The following is a 23,973-nucleotide window of genomic DNA, read 5'->3' on the forward strand; positions in this document are numbered from 1 at the left end:
ACACCTATTTAGAATGTCCAAAATTCAAAATGTTAACAACACCCAATATAAAGCAACAGGAACTGTTATTCATTGCTGGCGGCAATGCAAAATAGGAGAGCCACTTTGGAAAACAATTGGTGGTTTCTTGTAAAACTAAACACAGTCTTGGTCCTTCCAGACAATGGAATATTATCTGTGCTAAAAGAAATGACCTATAAATCTATGGAAAGATACAAAGGTAACTTAAATGCATATTACTAAGTGAAAAATCAATATATAAAGGCTACACACTTTATGATTCTAACTGTATCATACCTGGAAAAGACAAAACTATGAAGACAGTAAAATGATCAATAGTTGCTAGTGGTTGGATGGAAAGAATAAATTGGAGGAGCATGGTGGATTTTTAGGGCAGCAGATTTTTAATGTAGAGGATTTTCTCTATCTTAAGAATCCTATGATATCATAATGATGCAAACATGTCACTATACTTGTCCAACCTATCGAATGTTCAACAACTAGAGGAAAACCTAATACAATCTTGGAACCTGGGTGATAAGTATCAGTGTAAGCTGAGCAATTATAACAAATGTACCATTGTGTGTGTGGTGGGGGGGGTTGCTGATAATGGGGGAGGCTTTACTTATTTGTTAGCAGGGAATATATGGGAAATCTCTGTATCTTCCATTTAATTTGCTGTAGACCTTAAAGTGCTAAAAAAAGAAAGAAAGAAAGAAAATGAAAAGAAACAAAAAAAAAATATGTCCATGTGATTTTTAGTTCTCTTTTAGTAGATCCACTAACATGGTGAAGCAAGCTAACAAAATTTCTTTGATACTGATCCATCTTTATATTCTTGAAATAAAACATGATCTTATGTCTATGTCAATCAGGATGTATTATTTTTGTCAGGCTTATTAAGGCATAATTTCCATATAATAATAGGGACCCTTCCCCTTTTTAGTGTGAAGTTCTGAGATTTAACAAAAGAATATAGTCTTATAATCACCATCACAATCAAGACATAGAAGAGATCTATGGCTGCAAAATATTCTCTTATGCCCTTTCATAATCTGGCCTCACACTCAAGCCTCTGTCCCTTCAGCCACCGATCAGTTATCTGTCACTACAGTTTTGCCTTTTCTGGAGTATGATATAAATGGAATCCAAGGATGAACTCAAGGATTTTGAGTTCGGCTTCTTTCACTTCACATGATATATTTGTGATTCATCCATGTGTTTCATGGTTTGCTCAGTTTTATTGATGAGTAGTACTTTTACTGGATGGATGCAATGCAGTTTGTTCACACATTCATCATTGTATTTGATTTGTACTCACCGGAACAATTTTTTTTTGTATATGAAGTGTATATGAATAAAGCCACTATAAACTATCATGTACAGGTTTTTATCCTAGCATTAAGCTTTCATTTCTCTTGGTTAATTACTAAAGGAGGAGGTTACATTTATGTTTAAATTTATAAGAAACTGCCAAGATATTTTCCCAATTATCTGTACCATTTTGCACTCCATCAGTAATGTATGGGAGTTCCTCTTGTTCTTCATCTTCTCTAGTACTTCTGGGAAATCCAGACTTAGTTTTTAAATGTCACCCATTTTAATGGGTATGCAGTGATAACTCGTTGGATTTACTTAGCACTTCCCTAATGATTGATAATGTTCAGTGCCTTTTTATGCTTTACTTGTCATCTGTGTACCTTCCTTGGTGAAAAATCTTTTCAAACATTTTGCTCATTTTAAAAATTACGTTTGTTTTTTATTATTGAGTTTTGTGTGTTCTTTATATATTCTAGATCCAGGTCCTTTACCAGATACCTGGTTTGCAGTTATTTTTATCACAATCAACAACTTGTCTTTCAAAAAAATAAACATTTCTAATTTTTGTATTCTATTATGTTTTTATTTTATGATTTTTTCTTTTGGCATTATATCTAAATAATTCATATTGGCAAATTTCATTCAAAAAGGCACAGATAGCAAATATTTTTGGTTTGCGGGCCAAATAGTCTCTATGGCAACTACTTAAGTTTGCTGTTATAGCATGGAAGGATCCATAGACAATAAGCAAATGAAAGGTGTGGCTGTGTTCTATCAAACAAAAACAGGTGGTAGGCCTTATCCAGCCTGCAGACTACAATTTGCCATCTCCAGGCAAACAAAAGTCAATAAAAATATCCCCTATGATTTCTTCTAGATTTTTTTTAAATAGCTGTAGGATTTTCATATAGGTCTATGATCCATTTTGAACCAATTTTTACAGTTGGTGTATATGGTATAGGCCAAGGTTTCTTTTTTTTAATGTCTTTTTCTTTTCCCATGTGGATACTCCACTATCTCAGCATCATTTGTTGAAAAAACTAGCTTTCCTTTTTTGAACTGACTTTGCACCTTTGTTGAAATCAATTGATATATGTGTCAGTTTATTCTCCTGTTGCCGGGTGGAGTGTTTTTAAAATGTCAATTAGATTAAGTTGTTTGATATAGTTGTTCAGGTCTTCTGTTTCCTAACTGATTTTCTGTCAACTTGTTCAATTGATTAATGAAAGAGAAGTGTCGAAGTCTTCAGCTATAACTGTGGATTTTTCTATCCACAGGGTTCTCTTACTACTATCACTTTCACTTCATGTATTTTGAATCTCTGCCTTTGAGTGTGCAGACATTTAGAATTGCTATATATATTTGGTAAATTGATCCCTTTATCATAAATAATGCCTTCTTTACCCTTGGTAATATTCCTTATTCTGAAATCATTTTGTTTACTATTAATGTGGTTAACCCAGCTTTCATAAAATTAGAGTATGGTATATCCTTTTTCTAGCCTTTTACTTGCTGGCAGCATATAAAAACAACTTTTTCTTATCCAATCTGATAATCTCTGTATTTTAATTGATGTATTCAGATCTTTAACATTTAATATAATTGTTCATGTGGTTTTATACCACTATGCTGGTTATTTTCTATTTATGCAGTTTTTGTTTCTTTATTCATCTTGTCATGCTTCTATATTAAAAGTTTTTAAAACTTTCATTTTATCTTCACTGTATACTTCCTTTTTTTTTTTTTTTTTTAATGTTTTCAGTAGTTATCCTACATTTTGCTACTGTGATCCACAGGCCTAATCTTACCGCTGCCTGTATTGGTCTAGCCCAATGTTGATACAGATATTTTACAGATATTTTAAAACTACAGATATTTTAAAACTTTTTAAAAAGGATTTGAGAACAAATCAAATAAAATCAAAAGAAGTCATAACAAACAAAAATAAAGAAGAATATGAGATAGAGTTTGCATATGATACACAAAGGCTAAAATATTTACTACTTGGCCTTTTATAAAATGTATTTGCTGGCACCTGGTTTGCTATGTTCACCTTTAATTAATCACAGTCTGCTTTTGTATAATATGATAGCACTCGTGTGTAGTATAAGAACTTAGGAAAGATACACTTGTATTTCTTCCTTCCCATCTTCTGTGCTATATTTGTTGTACACTATACTTTTAAAAATGTCATAAACAAAAAATGCATTATACTATTTTTCTTTGATTATCTTTTACAGTAAATAAAAATAAGTTTAAATGTCTTTTATAATATTCTTTATTTTGACAATTTCTAGGAACCTTCATTTGTTGGCACAGATTCAGTTTTCTGTCTGGTCTCATATTCCTTCTGACTAGAGAATTTATTTTAATACTTGTAGTACAGATCTTTTCCTAATAAATTCTGAGATTTTGTTTGTTTAATTTAAAAAAAATTCTTTGCCCTTTTCAAAGGTATTTCTACTGGGTTTTGAATTATGGACCAATAGATTTTTATCTTCTTTCAGCACTTTAAACATCCACAATGATCTTCTATAATACAAAGTTTCTGATGCGAAATCAGTTCCATGTCTTATTTTTTTCCTGTTCATTTAATGAGTCTATTTTCCTTAAATTTATTTCAAGATTTTCTTTATATTTGTTTTCAGTAGATTGTATGTGATACACATGTATTATGGTATTCATCTTGCTTGGAGTTTTCTGAGTTTCTTAAATATATAGTTTATTTTGTTTCATTATTTTTGAAATATCCTCAGAAATTGTCTTTTCAAAATTTTTTCATCCCTTGTTCTCTTTCTTTTCTTTTCAGATTCTAATTATGCATATGTTAGACTGTCTGATATTGTTCTATAGCTCTTGGATGCTCTAATTTCTTTGTTTTTGTTTACTTACTTAATTAATAATTTTCCTCTTAGTATTCCAGTTTGGAAAATGTCTTCCAACCCATTTTCATGTTCATTGATTCTTTTTTCAACTCAGTTGAATCTACAGATGAGTTTGTCTAAAGCATTTTTAATCTTTGTTATCATGTCCTTCACATCTAGTAGTTTCTTTGAAACTTTTCTTTCATATATCCATTCAACTTTTCCTGTAGTTTTCATCTGTCTGATGAAACTATTCATGGAGACTTTCACATAGTAATTATAGTTATTTTAAATTATCTCTGTCATGGTTCCAGCATATGCACCCTTTATTAATCTTTCTTTCTGTTGATTGTTTTATCTGTTGACAATGTGTTATTTCTCCCTTTTATATGTTTCAAAGTCTTTAGTTGTTGCATGAAGTGTGTAAAACTTGAGAGCTGGAATTTTATTTTTTTAAGCCTAGAAATAATTCAATTTTTTTTCTCCTAAACTATTAATTTGAAGGGTAAAGTTGGTCTAGTCAGGAGATAAACCAGATATGGGTTTTGTTGATATTATTACCTACTGTGCACCATCATCTTCTAATTCTCTGAGTTCATTTTGTGCTTAGGATGAGGGGTAATTTCCCTGAGGTTTTATCATAGCGTTCTTGCTCCACCTTTGGCTTTCAGGCCTCTATCTGCACCTGCGCCTTGGAGAGGATTTGTCTCCCTAATTTCGCCTTTCTTCTGGTGGTAGCTTGCTGTTGTTTGTTGACCAGTCCTTGAGAATATGCTGACAGCCCTTCCTCCTAATATCTACTGGTGTGAGCTAGCTTCAGTTCTAGACAGACTGTAAATCTCTGCCTCCTAGAAGTGTGGCTTTCTCAGTTATCCTGATCCTTTCCAAGTAATAGGAGCCCGCTAGTGTGGTCTGAACTCAGGACATTTTTCTGGAATGGGGACAATGGAGATGTGACAGTGACAGTATGAATTTCAGATATATTTAAGGGATAACATCAATAAGACTTAGTGAATAACTGAATATGGAGGATATGGATATAGAAGTTTAAAGAATAATTTTTTTTAAAAAATCAGAGTACATGTTTGGGAAAGATATTTCGTATTGGTTATGCGGTAATCTATTGATTCTTCCTGATCAAACACTTATGCAGCTATGTACTAACCTGTTTTTTTTTTTTTAAGATTTTTATTTATTTATTCATGAGACACAGAGAGAGAGGCAGACACAGGCAGAGGGAGAAGCAGGCTCCATGCAGGGAGCCCGATGTGGGACTTGATCCCGGGACTCCAGGATTAGGCCCTGGGCTGAAGGCAGGTGTTCAAACTCTGAGCCACCAGGCATGCCCTGTACTAACTGTTAGACATTTGTCACTACCATGCTTTTTGGCATGTGTTGCATAAGGGCCAAATCTTTTTTTGCTTATGTACATAATTTAGCTCCTAGTCTCACATTCTTTAATTTTACATATTTATTTCAGAGTAAATGTAATTGATTAGACATGACTTTCCTGGTTACAGTTACAAGTGTTGATCTCCCTAAAATTACTACTTTATTACAATTAGTAATATTCCATATACAGATTAAGGTAGGGTGAGCTATGCCAGAACATTGGTTTTTTTTTCTCAATTTATGCCTTGAGGATGACTGTAACCACTTTGAAGTTTAGGAAAAATATGTGTCACCTCCATGATCAGCCCACACTATTAACAATACCATGATTTTGGAATATATTGATAGCAGCATCACATTTAAAAATCAAATTGCCTAATCTTCCTGGATCTGTGATTTGGTGTCTGACGTTAATTTGGGAAATTATCAGTCATTATTGTTTCAAATACTGTTCTGTTACATATTTCTCCTTCTGAAACTTCCATTATGCTTATATTTTACATTTTGTAGTTGTCTCACAAAATGTGGCTATTCTGTTCTGTGTGTGTGTGCGTGCACATGCGTGCGTGCGTGTGTGTGTGTGTGTGTGTGTGTGTGTGTGAATGTTTCCCTATTAAAAGTTCTTTTTTTGCCTCTTTGCTTTTCAGGTGTGGACATTTCTGTTTTAATATCTTCAAGTTCAGAGATACTTTTCTCAGTCATATCTAGTCTACTAACAAGCTCATCAAAGGCATTCTTCATTTCTGCTATTTTGATCTCTAGTATTTATTTTTTTATTCTTTCTTAGAATTTTCATCTATCTGCTTATACTATCTGTCTGTTCTTACTTATTATCTATGTTTTTCATTAACACTCTTACCATATTAATTGTATTTTCAAAAATGTTCTTGTCTAATTTTAGGATACCTACCATATGTGAGTCTGATGCTAATGCTTGTTCAGTCTCTTCATATTGTGTTTTTTCACCTTTAATATGCCTTGTAATTTTTGTTAAAAAATAGACATGGTGTATGAGGTAAAAGGAAATGGTATAAGTAGACCTTTACTAATCTAAAGAGAGGTGTTGGGGGAGAGGAAGTTTTCTCTAGTCTTGTGATTAGGTCTCTGTCTTTGGTGAGCCTCTGTTCTTGGACTATGAACTTCACCAGTACATCGGTTTTGTTTTGTCCTTTGCCCTCCACACCCTTTAGGTGGGAAGGGTATAGCTAGGGGGATCTAGAGTTTGGTATTTCTCTTTTCCTAAATCAATTAGGCTCTGATAAAATCCCGACAGGTAAGCCTCATGGCAAAGTAATTTCTCCTAAAAGTAAGCCTTTTTAAGAAGAACAGAATACTCTAGCATATTTCAAAATAGTTCCTTTTTCCAATCCTCCTGCTGTAAGTACAAGAGGATTTTTCTTCAATATTCACTGTAAGAATATGGTAGAGACTTTGCAGGAAAAGCTCACAAAAGTATGGGGAACCTGTTGAGACTGAGTTCTCCTGGAGATTTTCACTCCCAGGGTTGTCTATATTAAGCCTTCAGGATTCACCAATTACAGGTTAGGTTTTTCTACCCCTGAATTGGTTCCCACAGAGATGTTTTTATTTGTGGGTGTCTGCTTTGGTAAGCTTGGTTCTCTCTTCACCTGTTTATCTCTCCAATATTTGGTACAGTGGTTTGCCCTGTGATCTCCCTTCTCTGAACAGATCTAGAAAGAATTTTTGATTTTTCAGTTTGTTCAGTTTTATACTTGTTAGGACAGAGTGGTGACTTCTAAGCTCCTTCCATGATGTATCAGGAGCAGGAAGTTGACAAAGGGCAGTTCACCCTTGAATAACTCAGTAAACATTCTTGAACTTGGATGGTTTAAATATTGTCTGGCCTTCAGGAGGTAGTTACACCAGATGGATTTTTGAATGCAATTCCAGAAGGTAGTAACAACGTTTAAAGGAAAAATTACATTGAAAAGTGTTTAAATTATAAGAAACTATTTGTAAAGCATAACAATAATTTTAATAGAATATTTCTGATATTCTAAAAAGGATTTGGTGGGGCACCTAGGTACCATAGTGAGTTGAGCATCTGGCTCTGGATTTCGGCTCAGGTTATGATCTCAGTGTTGTGATCAAGTCCCATGTTGGGTGTGGAACCTGCTTGAGATTCTCTCTCTTTCCCTCTCTGCCTGCCTCTTTCTCTCTCTCTCTCTGAATAAATAAAAATATAAATAAATAAATAGATTTGGTAAAAAAAAATTTGAAATGCATACATACGCATATTTTTAAGAATTATAAAGATGACATCACTAGGCGAGATAATTATATCTCACACTACCAGTAAGAGAGAATGATCCTAGCATCTTGAAATTCTATCATAACTTATTATTCTTTGAGAGAAAAACATTTGTGTTAAAATTGCAGATTCAATTAATTGGAGAAACAATTCTACAGTTGGTTTTTAAATATTTTCAAGTGAAAATACTATGGAAACAGTGAGTCATACAATACTATTGTTAGTGAATAGAGATATTTGTTAGAAATCATAATGTGGCATGGCTCTATAAACTTACACTGTCTTCTATGCTAGAGGCTATGGCTCTCATTGTTAACAAGTAAATAATGTTAAATAAGTTTCACGGTAAGAATTTTCTTAAACTGATTAGACAGATAAAGATGCAAAAATGTCTAAATAAATAAACTTCAGACTGAGAAAAGCCATTTATAGATTAGAAAGGATCTCTTCTGTTTTTATCCCTGGGCAAATAGTGGGGATAGAATTCTATCTACCATAAACTGTGGGGGGAGGGGGAGAGTCTGCGAGAATAAAATTGAGCTCTAAGGAAGAATCATTAAAATATTAATACTGAAAAACAAAGTATCTGAGATGAAAAAAATATCAATTGAAAAGGCTTAACAGTAGACTAAAACAGTCAATGAAAATTATTTAAACTGAAGTCCAAGAAGAAAAAAAGTCAGAGCATCAGAGAGATATCTCAGATAATATCAAATATAAGTACTTGAGATCAGCGGGAGAGAGGAGAGAGAATGCAATGCAAGGGAACACTTGAAGATGTTTTCTGAGACTGTCCTATCAATGCTGAAGTATCTCATTCTTCTAAAAAAGTTGTGCTCCTAAAATTCAAAAAAAGTATTTTATTTAATTTAGTGAAAAAAAATGCATAGCATATCTTTCCTGCTTCAGTCATATAAAAGAATTGGCTATTTTCATTGACAAAATATGATTCCTCAAATAGAAAAACTAGTGGAAATAAATAAAAGGCATATTTAGATAATATAATTAGTTAACAAATATATGATAAATACTTATATAAAATATATTAATCAAGATATAAATGATTAAATATATATTAATATATATTACAAATTTATTTAGTATAAATAATATTAATAACATTAACAAAATCACAAATCAGGAGGCCTGGGATCCATTCTTCCCTCTACTTTACTAGTCCATACTACCACCTTGCTACTTCCATAGTAGTCCATTTGGGTGCTATAACAGAATACAAGTGTCTGGGTGGCTTACAAAAATAGCAATGTATTTCTTATAATTCTGAAGCCTGGAAGTCTAACACCAGGATCCAAGCATGGTCAGATTCTGGTGAGAGTCTCTCCAGGCTGTAGACTGTGCACTTTCCACCATGTTCTCATGAGGTGCAAGGGGCAAGCAAATATCTGGGTCTCTTTCATTAGGGCATTAATCCGTTTCAGGAGAGCTCCACTCTCATGATCTAATTATCTACCAAAGGTCCCACCTCCTAGGCATTAGAATTTTAACATAAAAGTTTTGAGGAAATGCCTTCAGACCTTTCACATTTAGTCAATTTTCAAATCCTTATGCATAAGGATTATATATATACCTTTAATTAAACCTTTGCTATCTATCCCTACTAACATTTATTTAAAATTATCTCCTATCTTTTCATGGATGAAATGGAAGCTTTGACAGTTAGTCTCTGCTCATCCTTCCAATTGCAACTGGGAGGATGTCCAGGGAGAAATGACTTGGTTAAATCTCCTTGTAATCATTCAAATCAGATTCCTTGATGGCATTAACTGTGAATCTTCCTTGACTTAGGATGCTGTTATGATCCAATAAAATTATTGTAAGTTGAAAATAACATAAGGCAAACATGGGTTCAATTCACCTAACCTACTGAACATCGTAGCTTAGCCTATCCTACCTTAAACGTACTCAGGACACTTACATTACCCTACAATTGGGCAGAACTACCTAACACAAAGCCTATTGTATAATAAAGTGTTCAATATCTCATGTAATTTATTGAATACTGTATAGAAAGTGAACCAGAATAGTTGTATGAGTGAGTACGGAGTGATTATAAGTGTATGGGCTGCTCACCCTGTGACTGCATGGCTGATGGGAACCTGGGGCTTCCCATGCTGCGTAGTGCCCTGACAGTGGGTTGTACTATATCACTGGCCCAGGAACAGATCAAAATTAAAAGAATGGTTTCTACTGAATGTGCATTACTTTTGCACCATCGCAAAGTTGACAAATGGTAAATTGAAACTTTGTAAGTTGGGAACCAGCTGTAGTAGGAAGATAAAGGAGAGTCTATTTATGACCCTCATTTATGAGAATTTACTTGTCTGTCTAGGTTAATCTCTGATTCTCATGAATATGATTTGATAATCCAACTCTGTGTTTTCTTGGATTGGTGTTGTTAACAGGATTATCTTTATTTCTTTTTGCAAATAATAATAGCTAAAGCAGTTTTTTGACGAGAAAAAGAGGAAATGGAAATACATTATGAGAATTTGGTGTGATGCTTACCAATTGGTGAGAAGTGAAATAAGAGTTGAAGAAGGTTATGGAAGGCAATTCTCACCAGTGGAATTGGGATAAATAAGCTTAAACCACGGGCTAAATGAATACAGTTCCAGGCAGAAGGGAAATTGATGCACTAAGCACCTGGACAAATGTTATATTCACTTGCGAAATAGCCCAATTAAGACCGTTGGTTATTTTTTACAATTATTATACAAGTAGCTGGAATAAAAAACTAAGTGGCGATGGAATTCGGAGGATATTCTGTGAAAGAACTGGGAAGTTTAAAGACAAACACTGGTAAAAAGAATTAACAATCTATGAGACATTCCATTAATTTTAGTAACTACCAAGTGGAACCGATGATTCAGCTGATCACAAATCACCACGTGGCCACAGACCATTATGAACAGATGTCTCTCCATGGTACGACAACAGTGGGCAAATATGAAAAACCTATGGAGGGGTAATTGCCTGAATTCTCACTCACTCAGGAATAAAATCATCCTGATGTGATAAGAATGTAAGGTGTGTACCATCCACCTCACCTGGCTTTATCATGATCCAAGGAGATACACTGAATTTAATTCCATTGACCAGACTGTGATACAGGATGTAGTAATAGGACGTGTCCAGCTTGGAGAACTTAGGTACCTCGTTCTTGGTAGGCTCACCTTGCACTCCCAGTGAAAGCGAAATCCAGTGTACCACAGGGCTCTCGGAATCCACCATCGTATTGCCATAATCCAGCCTGGCAGTGCTTGGACTTGAAAACTATAAAAACCCAATAACTTGGGAGGTGTGATGGGAAAATTGATATTTTCCATATTTTCCAAGTGAGAAGTGAAACATAGGGAAGGAATAAAAAGACTATTGGGGAATAACAATAACCTACTCACCTGGTGGGTTTTGAAGAATGTGTTGAAATAAAGAACATGACAAGACTCCCATTAGGAAGAGGACAGTGTATTTTAAATATTTGATAGACAAGAGATTCACTCTGCTCCAAGGCAAATGTGGGCAGCATCGTAGGCCTTATACAACAATTTGCATGATGTAGCCTGGAGGTGTTACGCATAAACCTTTTGGGATTGATGAATATGGGGTTCAGTGTATAGTAAATTCATACAGAGATGACACTCTGGAAGGTACAAGGTTAGACTGGGTACACATGGGAATTACAAGAAGGAGGGAACTAAATTTACAAATTGAAGAGATTATCCTCTAGTCCAGTCATCTGTACCTGAATGTATAATAGTATTGGCCATATTGGAGTGTGGGGCCTTTTTGCCAGTACTCTTTTCATGCACTTACTAAAAAAGCCTGCCCTTTGAGTTTTGATTTGCCATGATAAATGGAAAATTTTGAAATTATCCACATCCTTCTAGGTGGTAAAACTTAGGCAAAGCAGAATTCTAGGGGACAGTGTTAAGATCTGTGTTCTGAAGAGGAAAATGGCTGGAGGTAGATTTTTGATTCTCTCTCATTCTCTTTTCCTCAGTCTTTTCTGGCCAGTATATACATCAGCTCATACAGACTAACAGTGGATCATTAAGGATTAAAAATTTGTTCCTGTAAATGTTTCAGTTGTCCGTGAGTATACTTTTATAGGACCTCTTTATTATTTTACATACTATATAGGAAATAAACAGGCAAAACAGGATTGATGAACCAATATGGATACCTCTAATGATTTCCTTAAAATACCAGTTTTGGGGCTGCCTGGGAGGCTCAGTTAAGAATCTGACTCTTGACTTTAGCCCAGTTCATGATATCAGGGTTATGAGATCGAGCTCTGCGTCAGGCTCTGCACTCAGTGGGGAGTCTTTCCCTCTTCTCCCTCTGCTCCTCTCTCTGCTCTCTCTCTCTCTCAAATAAATAAAATAAAATGTTTTAAAAATACCAGTTTTGAATTCCTATTTGCAATCTCATAAAATGGAATCCAGTACGACACAAGGATATTTAAACTCATCATCATATTGCCATAATCGAGTGAGGTGGTACTTGGACTCGGTAACTGTCAACAGTAAGTGTGGTCCTTCCATTGATAAAATGATCATTTCACTCTTCAAAGGAGTAGATTTAGGAGGAGTTAAGGACTGTAGTCATTCATGTGATAAATACTATATGTTCAATAAATCTAGAACAGTATTCAAGGCTAATCCAGTATGTGAAATTCCTGAGAATAGTGGCGATAGACAGTCTCCAAATTTTGAGGAATAAGTTACCATCTCTCACTGAACCTGCTTTAAGCAAGAAGATCAGGGACCAACAGTGGTGTTCAAGTTTTGATAAAATTACATTCCTTAGCCGGGAATCCTTTGAGCTTATCTTCACAAAGTTAATATAATAATATCAAAATTTGACTCAGGCTCTGAACAACAAAAAGTAGCATTAAAAATCTGAAGAGTGATGACATAAGTAATTCCAATCCACTTTATGGCCTGACTGAGCAGGTCAGGTGGTTGTAGAAGTGTTTAAAACTAGAAATTTGGCAGAAATCGAATGAGGCTATCCTGCAGAGATATCTAAATTTTGAATTCAAATGCTGCCCATTTGAAATCATATTTCTAGTTTGTTACTGTCACAGGTAAAAAAGTATCCCCATCACAGAAGGGCATTAGATAATTCTGAGGCTAGAGATAATGATCATGTCTTGGAGGAGTCAGAAGATCATTTGAAGAGAGAGCAAAGTTTAGAAGGAGTGGAAAAATTCAGGATTAGTACTACATATATATAAGCAAGTTGTTGCTTCACTGCCAGTAGAGGCAACAAGTAAGTCTCCTAGTACCTCCATAACACTTTTAATTTTTTTAATGTTTTTAAATAACATTTTTATTTTTTTAACACTTTTATTTATTTATGTATTAATGAGATACAGAGAGAGAAAGAGAGAGGCAAAGACACAGGCAGAGGGAGAAGCAGGCTCCACGCAGGGAGCCGATGTGGGACTTGATCCCGGGTCTCCAGGATCATGCCCTGACCTGAAGGCAGACGCTCAACCCCTGAGCCACCCAGGCGTCCCTCCACAAAACTTTTAAAATGAGGTCTGAACCTTCTGATTTTCTTCAAACTGAGGCAAAACAGGCTACTTAGATTCCTGATAAGAGTTCCTAAATTGAAAGACACGTTGCTATGTGGAAATCAGTCATGCCATATCCTACGGAACATAAAACCTTGGTGGATGAGGCCAAGGGCAATCTACAGTGGACAAAACTGAGACCCACTTATTTAGCAGAAGTGAAGGTTAGGTCCTGACTACAGGGGAATGTTTGGATATTTGTAGACTCTTGAGCCTACAGCCTACTCTTGAGTCAATGGCCTTATAATATGTGCAGGTAAATGGAACTTTTAAGAACACATTTTCATGTGGGGCACTCATTTATGTAAATCTCTGAGGAATAATTTAGAAGTGCCATGTAAATACCAAACAAAAATTTTAGTTGACAGTTCAGAAGTCAAATGGAATATAAGGCAAACATAGTCAAATCCCTAGAGCCGATGCTAAGACCATGCACCAATGAGCCCAGATGGTATAGTCACCTTACACATGATGATTCCACCAATACAAGCAACTTGCTGTCACTGCCCACAAGAAGGGAATTGCTTGGAAAAGTCTGCAAACAAAATTTCCCCCCAATACACGCCTATATATATATAGCTGGAAAAGATATTATATTGAACATCTACCCAAAGGGCTACAAATTGGGGTTAACTATGGTTGATATAATCTGCTGAGCTTTGCTTACCTGTAAAAGGTACAACCTTGGAAACTATGACATAGTTAATTATTTGGAACAATACATTTCTATCAATTTGGCTTAGCTGGACACATCTTGTAGTCAAGGTTCATGGTGCTATGGGCACGAAAATGTTCTGAGCATTGGCATGTATTAACTTTTTTACTACTACAGCAATTCTACAACCCAAACTTTAAAGATGAAGGAACTGAGTCGTAGAGAGGTTATTTCCCTCACGTTGTGCAGAAAGTTGGTGACAGAGCCCACAAAGTTTGCTTTGGATTCCTTACTCTTAAGCGGTATGCTATACTGCCTCTTTCACAGTCACACTTTAAACATAATTAAACAAAAACCAGTTTAGCAATGTATTAGGAGACTCTAAAAATCAATCATTTTCTGGCACATTCTTATTGTAGCATTTTCTGTAACACAGAAAGATCCAAAATAATGGCTGGCCATATAGAAATGATTATGCAAATTATAATAAATAATAGAATAATAAGGCAAATAAACTAATATATATGTATATATATACTAAAATAATAACTTTAGGATTTCTGACAGCTTTTTTTTAAAGATTTTATTTATTTATTCATAAGAGACACAGAGAGAGAAGAGGCAGAGACATAAGCAGAGGGAGAAGCAGGTTCCCTACAGGGAGCCCCATGCGGGGACTCGATCCCGGGTCTCCAGGATCATGCCCTGGGCTGAAGGCAGATGCTCCATCGCTGAGCCACCCAGGCATCCCAGATTTCTGACTGTGAAAACAATTAATGAAAAAGTAGAAACACAATTCCATGATCAATATGATTTGTCGCTATATAAATTTGAAGCTTAAATTTAAAATTGGAAGGACATGTCACAAAATGTTGATTGTGAATATATTTGAATTGTGACATTAGAAGTGCTTTTTTCCTCTTTTGGTTTTTATGCATTTACCAAATTAAGTATAAGGAACACGTTTCCTTCTAAATGGAAAAATCATTTCTTAAAAATACTTGCCTCTATTCCTCTGTACGATTAATATTAACAGTTGCTTACATATACATTTTTTTGCATATTGGGAAAATAAGTTATTTCCTATCTATATCCATCACTTTCATAGTGGCCAACTGGTCCATTTCTGTTTTTACGCACCATACAGATATATTTTAATACCCTTGCACACATACCATTCAAGAAAAATTCTTCTAATTCTATGAAATTAAGTGACTTTATTGGTTGATTTTGGTCTAAAATGTCTTATGCTGAATTCAACTCTAGTTTTCTCTTTTTCTCATATGGAAGACGAAAGAATACTGGGAATATAAACAGTTCTCCATAAACTGTGAAGGTCTCTTGCTAATAAATAGATCCGTTCTTCCTGGGAAGGGCCTTATTTCCCCCTGGCGCAAGGGAAGCTGAAAAACTGGTTATATTCTCTGCCATCTTCACAGATGCATCTTTTGGTTTTATTGTAATTTTTCAAGAAGTCTCATAGCTTGATATGACCAAAATAATTTTCAAGTGGCATCTTAGAAAGCATAAAGCTCATCTTAATAGAATATATGCCAAGGTCATCCCTCTAAGTGAGGTAAACATGATAATTATTTACTGTTTAAACATCAGGGAACAAATGAAGTTGAATTAGTATCACTGCAGTAACACATTTGGTTAATATGATAATCAGTAACAAAGATACTGATTTTTCAAGGTATTATCCCCTTTTCTGAAATGCATTTTCATATAGTTCAGAATGCTTTTTAAAATTGGTAGAGACATTCAATAAATATAATGAATAATTTGGTTTAATGTATTAACAGCACATATTTATAAGGACTATTGTTTGCCTTGTGACTCAAAGAAAAATTTGTCATATACCTATCTCATAGAGCATGTTTTATAATAAAGCTCTATTTCTTACATTTTAAAGTCATTTTTCAACTAAGTACAATTCTGATGCTCTCCTTTCTATGATAAGCTCTAGGTGTGGTTTAAAAATTAAGAAAAGAAAAAAAAAATTAAGAAAAGTAATTTCTTTTTGTTCACTTGTTGTGGATTTTATAATCAAAACACAAATATTTCATACATTTCCTGTGGTTTTCATCACCCAAACCAGAGAGTTTTGGAGCATTGCAAATTTATATTGTACACTAAGCAATGTCATTTCAGCATCAATAGAATGCTTTGATATTTTGACCTCTTTATTTCATAAAAATTGAGAGGAAAACGATTGTATTTTGTCTGAATGAATATACATAATGTCATAAAAATTACAATATTAAGAATTCAGTATTTTTTACTAAACAGAATAGAATTTCTCCCTTTTTATCAGAAGCAAGGTTAAATAATACAAAAATTAAGTTTAGGGAAGTCACTACTATGCCAGTTCTTACCATCAGAAAATGTCCTGTGAGATTTAAAATATGTTTTTCTTATCTCAACATGACAAGTGTTACCACTATTGACGACCCTAAATAATTATTCTATTATCTAAATGTTTTTATATTCAAATAAGACATTTAAAAAATTGCTGCTGACTTGCTGTGTGACCTGGAGCCATTCACTTAACCTCTCTGTTTCTCGATAGGAATCAGATTAAGATTAATTATCCATGCATCATTTCTTAACATAGGAAATGAGAGAGATTCTGTAAACTAAATTAGGTGTTAAAATATGTCATACACATTCAAGGTATTATTCAAATGCATAATCATATATAGTAACGTCTGTCAGCATTTGAATTAAATGATAAGCTTGGATATTTAAAAGTGGTTTTCTGTGGAATTTAGAAATTCAACTAAGGCCAGAGATTTCCTCCAATCATAATCCATATTAAATGGTTAGAGGGGGAAAAATAACTAGAGATTAAGCTTTTATTCAAAGTCGCATTCAATTTTCCAGCATTTAAAAATCTTAGTTTTCTTAGAATGACATTATTCCTTCATAGAAAGGGGAAAAAAACTTTTCCTTGAAAAACTGTCATTGGTCAAGCCATTATTAGTAATCCTTTGACTCTGCTGGGGAATTAAGATTCCTGATTTCCAGCCTTAACTAAGGAGCTAATTAATTAGCTGTGCCTCAAGGAATTCAGCAATACACTTTGAACCTCACTTTCTTGATCTAAAAAAAAAATGAAGGGAGTTTAGAACAAATGACTTTGAGAAGTAATTTCAGAATGAACACTTTATGATTTATAATTATTCAAATTATTTTTACAGCTTTATCAATCCTGTAACTGCAGTAATAAAACACACATACACATTGGCTTAAAGATATGAGAGATTAGGAACCAAGTCTCTGGGTTGAGTTCAAGATGGTATGAGGTTCTATGCACAGTTCCTTCAAGAGATGGGATAAACTCTCCTGTTGCATGGCTCTCACGGACCTGGAACTATCTGACCAAGTCCTGCTTAGGTGAAACATTTCTTCTTGGCACAAGTGGGTTTTTCCCTAATATTTGAGTCTGACCTCATTGCGGGTGACAGCCACGTTCTCTGTGGAGGGCCCTTGTGCTTATCCTCACAAGCAAAGGCTTGACATGGGTTGTTTCATTTGTCTAGCACTTTTAGGTTATTTTATCCCTTATTTTTACCATTTGCATTCTGAACGAAAGCCTTGTCCTTAGATCAACCAGAGTTTAACTCTAACATGCTCATACCTCAAGCATGTTGCTGCTGTTTTTTGAATCACGGGGGCCTGCTTAATTTGTATTTCCTCCATCCTTAGGTCTCCTTCAAACTTATATTGTTTTTCCAAATAACTCCCCTCCATCTGATACAAGATTTGTTTATGATCAGCTGTATTCATCTGTTAGAGGACTACTACACTTCCTTCACCATATGTGCATTCTTAATAAGTTTCTTGTGGCCAGTCAATCATGAACCATTTATAATTTAAGCCATTTATAATTTAAGCCTTACCCACATACCAAAGATTTCACTGTTATTCATGTGCTCCTTTATCTGCTTTTACTTGCAAACTAACCATCGTTCTCTCCACCAGAAGCAATCATCCACCATCTGTCAATCTGAGTGAGACTCACTTGTCTTGGAAACTGAAGCCTGGTATTTATATATTGCAGGTATTATGAGCACTTCTCATCTCACACCCTGCTATCTCTTCTCCATTCATTTTTTATTGTTAACAAGCATCCTTTACGATGTTTTCTATGCTTTGTGACTTGTCGTCTACGTAGATATTTTCAGCATGACTACATTTGTGAAAGAAAAGTGGTGCCATCATATTCACCTTGTCATTTTTAAGTATATTTGAAAGCAATGGGAACTTTGCCAGAATAAGAAATACAGCAATAATTCATTACATAGATTTTTTCCCCCAATTTTATTATCGGAAGAGACGGGATATATTAATTACATAGAATAATTAAAACTGTATGTAGTAATTAATTACCAAAGAAAGTTTATTTTTACCTTGAAAAGTAATTCAATTTTTCCTATCTATAATCCTCTTGTGTTGTGTTCACATAAATCTTTTAGTTGAAAACCAGAAATAGGTAAATATTAACATGAAATTTATTGTTTCCTATATGTTAATATGTGAGTGTATATAGGGAGAAATAAATGTCAAATTAAGCTCACAAATGCTATTTGAGGAACGTCCTCTCAAAAATGGAAGTGGGAAGCTCTTAATTTGTATCAGACTTCAAAAGTTGATAAGGTACCTGAATTTGAAATAGGGTAAATATTTTGTCTTAAAATTTCTATGTAGACTAGGTCTTTCTCTTTCTTAAGCAAAAGCAATTAATAAAATAACTACTATCATGCCTTACCACACTCAGCAAGTTAATAAAAACTTTCACTGAAACACTTTTTGTACCATAATTTTCACATAAAATACTTCTCTATTTTTCATTTTCAGGACAACCACCAAGTTCCCAGAAAGAACTGTGAAGTACTTAATGAGACATTTATCTGGTCTATGTACTTTATATTTAGCTGATAATATAATGAGGCCAAGGTACTGGAATGAAACATCCCTAACATTTCACATAATTTTCCACTTCGTCTCCACCATTTTTGGTACTTCGGCAGGATATTTTAACTTTTTGATATTTTGAACTTTACCATCACTATCAATAATCACGGTGTCAGATGCAGCATCCTGCTAAGCCTTATCCTGAAAAATATATTTTCTTTTTTTTTTTTTAAATTTTTTTTTTTTATTTATTTATGATAGTGACAGAGAGAGAGAGAGAGGCAGAGACACAGGCGGAGGGAGAAGCAGGCTCCATGCACCGGGAGCCCGATGTGGGATTCGATCCCAGGTCTCCAGGATCGCGCCCTGGGCCAAAGGCAGGCGCCAAACCGCTGCGCCACCCAGGGATCCCTGAAAAATATATTTTCATTTATCTTTGAGTATATTATTAAGATGATTGCAGTCTAACAAAGCAATATGTTTTAAATTTGATTTTTCTATGATGCCACATCAATTTTTTTATAACTCTGATGTTTCCTCATGCACATTTTAAAACCATTTTACAAAAAGCAGAAATTCTTATGGTTTTCCAAGTCTTTTATGATTTTACATGATGTTTCTCTCTCTCTTTTTCTCAAAAATATAGTAAATTATTATATTTAATAGAATATGGCTAATGATCCTATAAAAACATGACATACTTACATTTGGCATTGTTTATTTTCCAAACACATGAAAGTATTCATTGTTACATGGCAGGAGCAACTAAAAATCAACATATTTAACAAGAATCATAAGAAATTCTCTGTAATTTTCTTCCCCTTTGTATATTTTAACATTGCTTTGAAAAGGAAAATTAAATTTAGAAAAAATATTCATTTACTCTCTTAAACATATTTCTCCTCTGAGATGTATAGCCTATTCCATGTTCCTTATTTCATATGACAAGTCAATCTCTAGATTGATAGCAGTTCAGAGTCTTGCTGTACCAGGACAAAACTGTTTCTCTTCTCTACATCTGCCACAATAAGAAAGGAAAGACATAAGGAAATTCTATGTAAATACCAACACTATCCAAATAAAGTTGTTATTGTTTTACTTATTTTCAAAGGGCAGTTTAACTCAATGAAACATGTAAGAATCAATTCTACAAAATTGTCCCTTAAACCGTGATTCCTGAACAAATTAACTCTTCTGCCTCAGTTTCCTATTCAATAAATGGAAGATAATGGTACTAATCACACTACATTCTTCACAAGATTGCTATGAGTTTGAAGGTGATCTAATAAATTTGGCAGTGTCATGTAAGCTGAACCACTCATACATCTAAGGAATCATCATTTCGCTTTTATTTCTAGAAGACTGATTTGTATGCTCAACTGAAATATATAAAATGAAGAATCAAGAAGTTGTATATGTAGAAAAATTGGCATCAACGTATAGCTCTGACTTGATCTTTTGCTATTACACTCTAGAGAATTCTACAGATCAAAAACAAAAATTTAAAATATGTGCTGGTAAATTTTCTAAGAGTAAGAAAATGGATAATAGTGTTGTGTGAATATTGGTGAATAGGATAAGCAAAAGAGAGTAAGTAAAATTTCACTCAGTTCATAAAATACTGCAGAAGAAATTGCAATCACATCTACTATCAAAATTTCATGGTTCCCAGGTAGAAACACTCTCTTGTTTCCTGATTCTGCATGGTAATCTAGTGTTTTCCTTTCTCCTTGGATGATTTTGAGATAAAATCGAGTACACAGAATATATTAGAATACATTTGCAATTTAATTCAAAAATTCCCTTTTTGTATTTGGGTACAAATGTCCAGAGGCACTAGGTTAAATATATACATATATATTATATAATATAATAAGAAAGTAAAAATAAATAAATTTATAGTTTAAATGATAGTTTAAATATTCCTATATCTACTTAAACTGTACCAATAGTTTAAATATTCCTATATAATTGGGGGTTACTTAGTGCAAAGAAGATATGTGATAGAAGAGTTAAATAAGGAGGAACTGTTAAAAGTTGGGTCTACTGTTAAGCAGAGAGGAAAATCATTATGTGTCAGGAATAGAATTTTATTCTTAGATACAAAAGAATAGTCCCAGGACAGTTGAGAGGGGAAATTCTTCATTGCGTTCATGAAACCCTGAGCAGAGCCCCCAAGGGAAAAAGAAAAATCCACAGAGATCTCTAACATTGAGTTGGCCCAAAATGACAGAAGACACATGGAATGTAGCTAAAAAATGCTTAAAATGTGTTCAGGTAAATTTCTCTCTGCCAAAATGAAATTCAAGTATAAAGAATGTATTCCCCAGTGGGCAATGCTGCAAATTGATTTTTAGGACCCCTTCCAACTGTACATAAATAGAAAAGTGCATGTTAGTAGTTGAAGATGGATTTTTCCAATTGTATTGGGAACTTCCCTATGACTAGAAGGGCTTCAGTGGGAAGTGGTAGCTAATAAACTGCACAGAAATATTCTCCATTGACATTAAAAGAGCATTTAAGCCTTAGTAAAGTTCTTTGGACAAGTTCTTAGCAAATTGTGCATATATAGAAAATCATAAAGTAGTACAATATCAAATAATCTTTCAATGTGATTTTAATTACTATTGTTATCAGCTTATGCAAGAAGTCTGAGTTTTCAAGATGAAACAATCAAATAATTAAGATAAACAAATTTGAAAAATTTCTTAAGCTAATTGCTCTTTAGTTGAGTTGTCTGGTGCTTCCTTCAAAAGATCCAGTTAATGAATAGTAACAGTTCTTTTGAATGTACAATAACTTACAGAGTCTTAATTTCACGTTTCCTGGCTATCTACTTTTTATTATTTCTTTAATTTCTTCTCCTGGCTAACAACTGTGAAGCGGTCAAAAGGCAAGGATAAGGAGGAAAGCAAAGAGGAGGAATCCACAGGGTGTAGATAATCCACAAACAGACTAATTGGTCCCTGGATAATTGCTGATCTCTTCGGCAGCAATGCAACTGAGATTTCCAGAAAAATGAAAATACTTTATTTATATCTGATAAATATATCAAATTTTGTTTTCAAGGATAAAAGTACTAATCAGATGAGTTTAGATATTTGATCAACATCTCTAAACTATAACTACTTTCTAAATATTCACATGTTGCCTTTGTCTGCATTATCAAGTGCTTGTGTTTTCATGCATTTATAACTGAACAAAATCCTTACTAACACAGAACTAAAAATAAGGACTAGAAACCGTCTGTGTTCCTCTGACCCTTATTTTTCTTCTCTGTATGATGATTCTGGATCAGCCTTATCAGTGACAAGCTGTATGACCTTGTTCAATTACTTTATCATTATTACACAAGAAGGTTTTCATTTCTTAAATAAAAATATTCTATGACGCTAAAGTATTCACATATTCACAAAAATATTTAAAGAGTGCCTACTTTATGAAAGGTTTGTGCTTGGCATGAAAAAAAAATAGAAGCAATAAGTAAGTAATAATCCTTATTTTAAGAAACTAATATTCTATAAGGAGATAAATAAATATAATGGAAAATCATATGCTTTCCACTTAAAAATGTGAAAACAAATACAATGGATGCTAAGAGATAATTCAAGTTGAAAGAGGTTGTTGAAAGAATGCATTATTGGGAAAATGGTATTTGACTGGAATCCTCAGAGATCGCTAAAATTTGGCAACATGACTGTCCTAACTGATGAGGAATTACAAAGAATGAAAAAGAAAGTACATAACGTGGAGTCAAGAAGCATAGGAGGTTTTTAGGGAACTATGTATTTGTAGAGTTGCTTGGTTGAAGCATTTAGTATGTGTAAATGAGTTGTTGGATACAAGTTGAAACGGCAATGTGGGGCTTTGAAGTTCAGGGAAAACATGATTTGACCGTGAATGTTTTTCAGCAGAGTGGTTGCTCTCTAGAAATATTTAGCTTGATACAATGTGCAGTTAACACAGAAAAGAGACTCTAGGTGGGTGGAACTAGTAAGGAGGCTATTTCAGTGATGTTTGTGATGAGTAATTGGTAACTGAATGAGAATGATGATAATAGAAATTTTAAAAGGGGAAGAGATGCAAAAGACACACAACTTGAAGGGTAAATAGACATGTTTCCCAGGTAGAAGAAATCAAGACCATTAACATTTCAAATTGGTTGAGGAGAGGTTGGTTCCATGAAATAAAATAAATAAATCCAAAGAAGAGTTAGAATGTAGCCAGTTATCTGTAATTACATCTGTTGATTTTGACATATTAATAGTCAATCACTTAGTCACTGAAAAGTGTGTAATTGGATTTCTGGACAGAGTGTGAGGTTGTGAATTATACCCTTGTCCAAACTGTAAATGTGGATGAATTAGCAAAGAATATAGGTAAAGAACAAAGACATTGCCTTAGAATAATGCCACAATTTGGAAGTTTGGGAATAAAATATGGGCCATAGATTTAACATAGAAAGAGCAGTTAGAAAAAAAAAATAAATAAAAAAAATAAATAAAAATAAAAATAAAATAAAATAAAAAAAAAAAAGAAAGAGCAGTTAGGGCATGAAAAGAGAACACAAGTAGTAAATGGTCCTAGAAACAAATACAAAAAAATTTTTAAAAATGAATATTTTATTTGTGGCAGAGAGAGAAAGCAGCTAAAGGAATAACAAAACTCAGGCTAGTCTTGATAATTCTCATGGAGTTGGAGTAACCAATGCTCAATTTAATCTCTCAATTTCAATTTAGGTTTTTATGAAGAATAATGTTTAGGATCAAAACAAAGGTGCATTTGGGGCGTCTAGGTGGCTCAGTCAGTTAAGTGTCTTAACTCTTGATTTCAGCTCAGTCTCGATCTCAGGGTTGTGAGTTCAAGCCCTGCTTTGGGCTCCACACTGGATGTAGAGCCTACTTGAATAACAAACAAACGAACAAATCAAAGGTGTATTAAAAACTTT

The sequence above is a fragment of the Vulpes lagopus genome, chromosome 11, assembly GCF_018345385.1.
Source record: "Vulpes lagopus strain Blue_001 chromosome 11, ASM1834538v1, whole genome shotgun sequence".
Lineage (NCBI taxonomy): Eukaryota > Metazoa > Chordata > Mammalia > Carnivora > Canidae > Vulpes > Vulpes lagopus.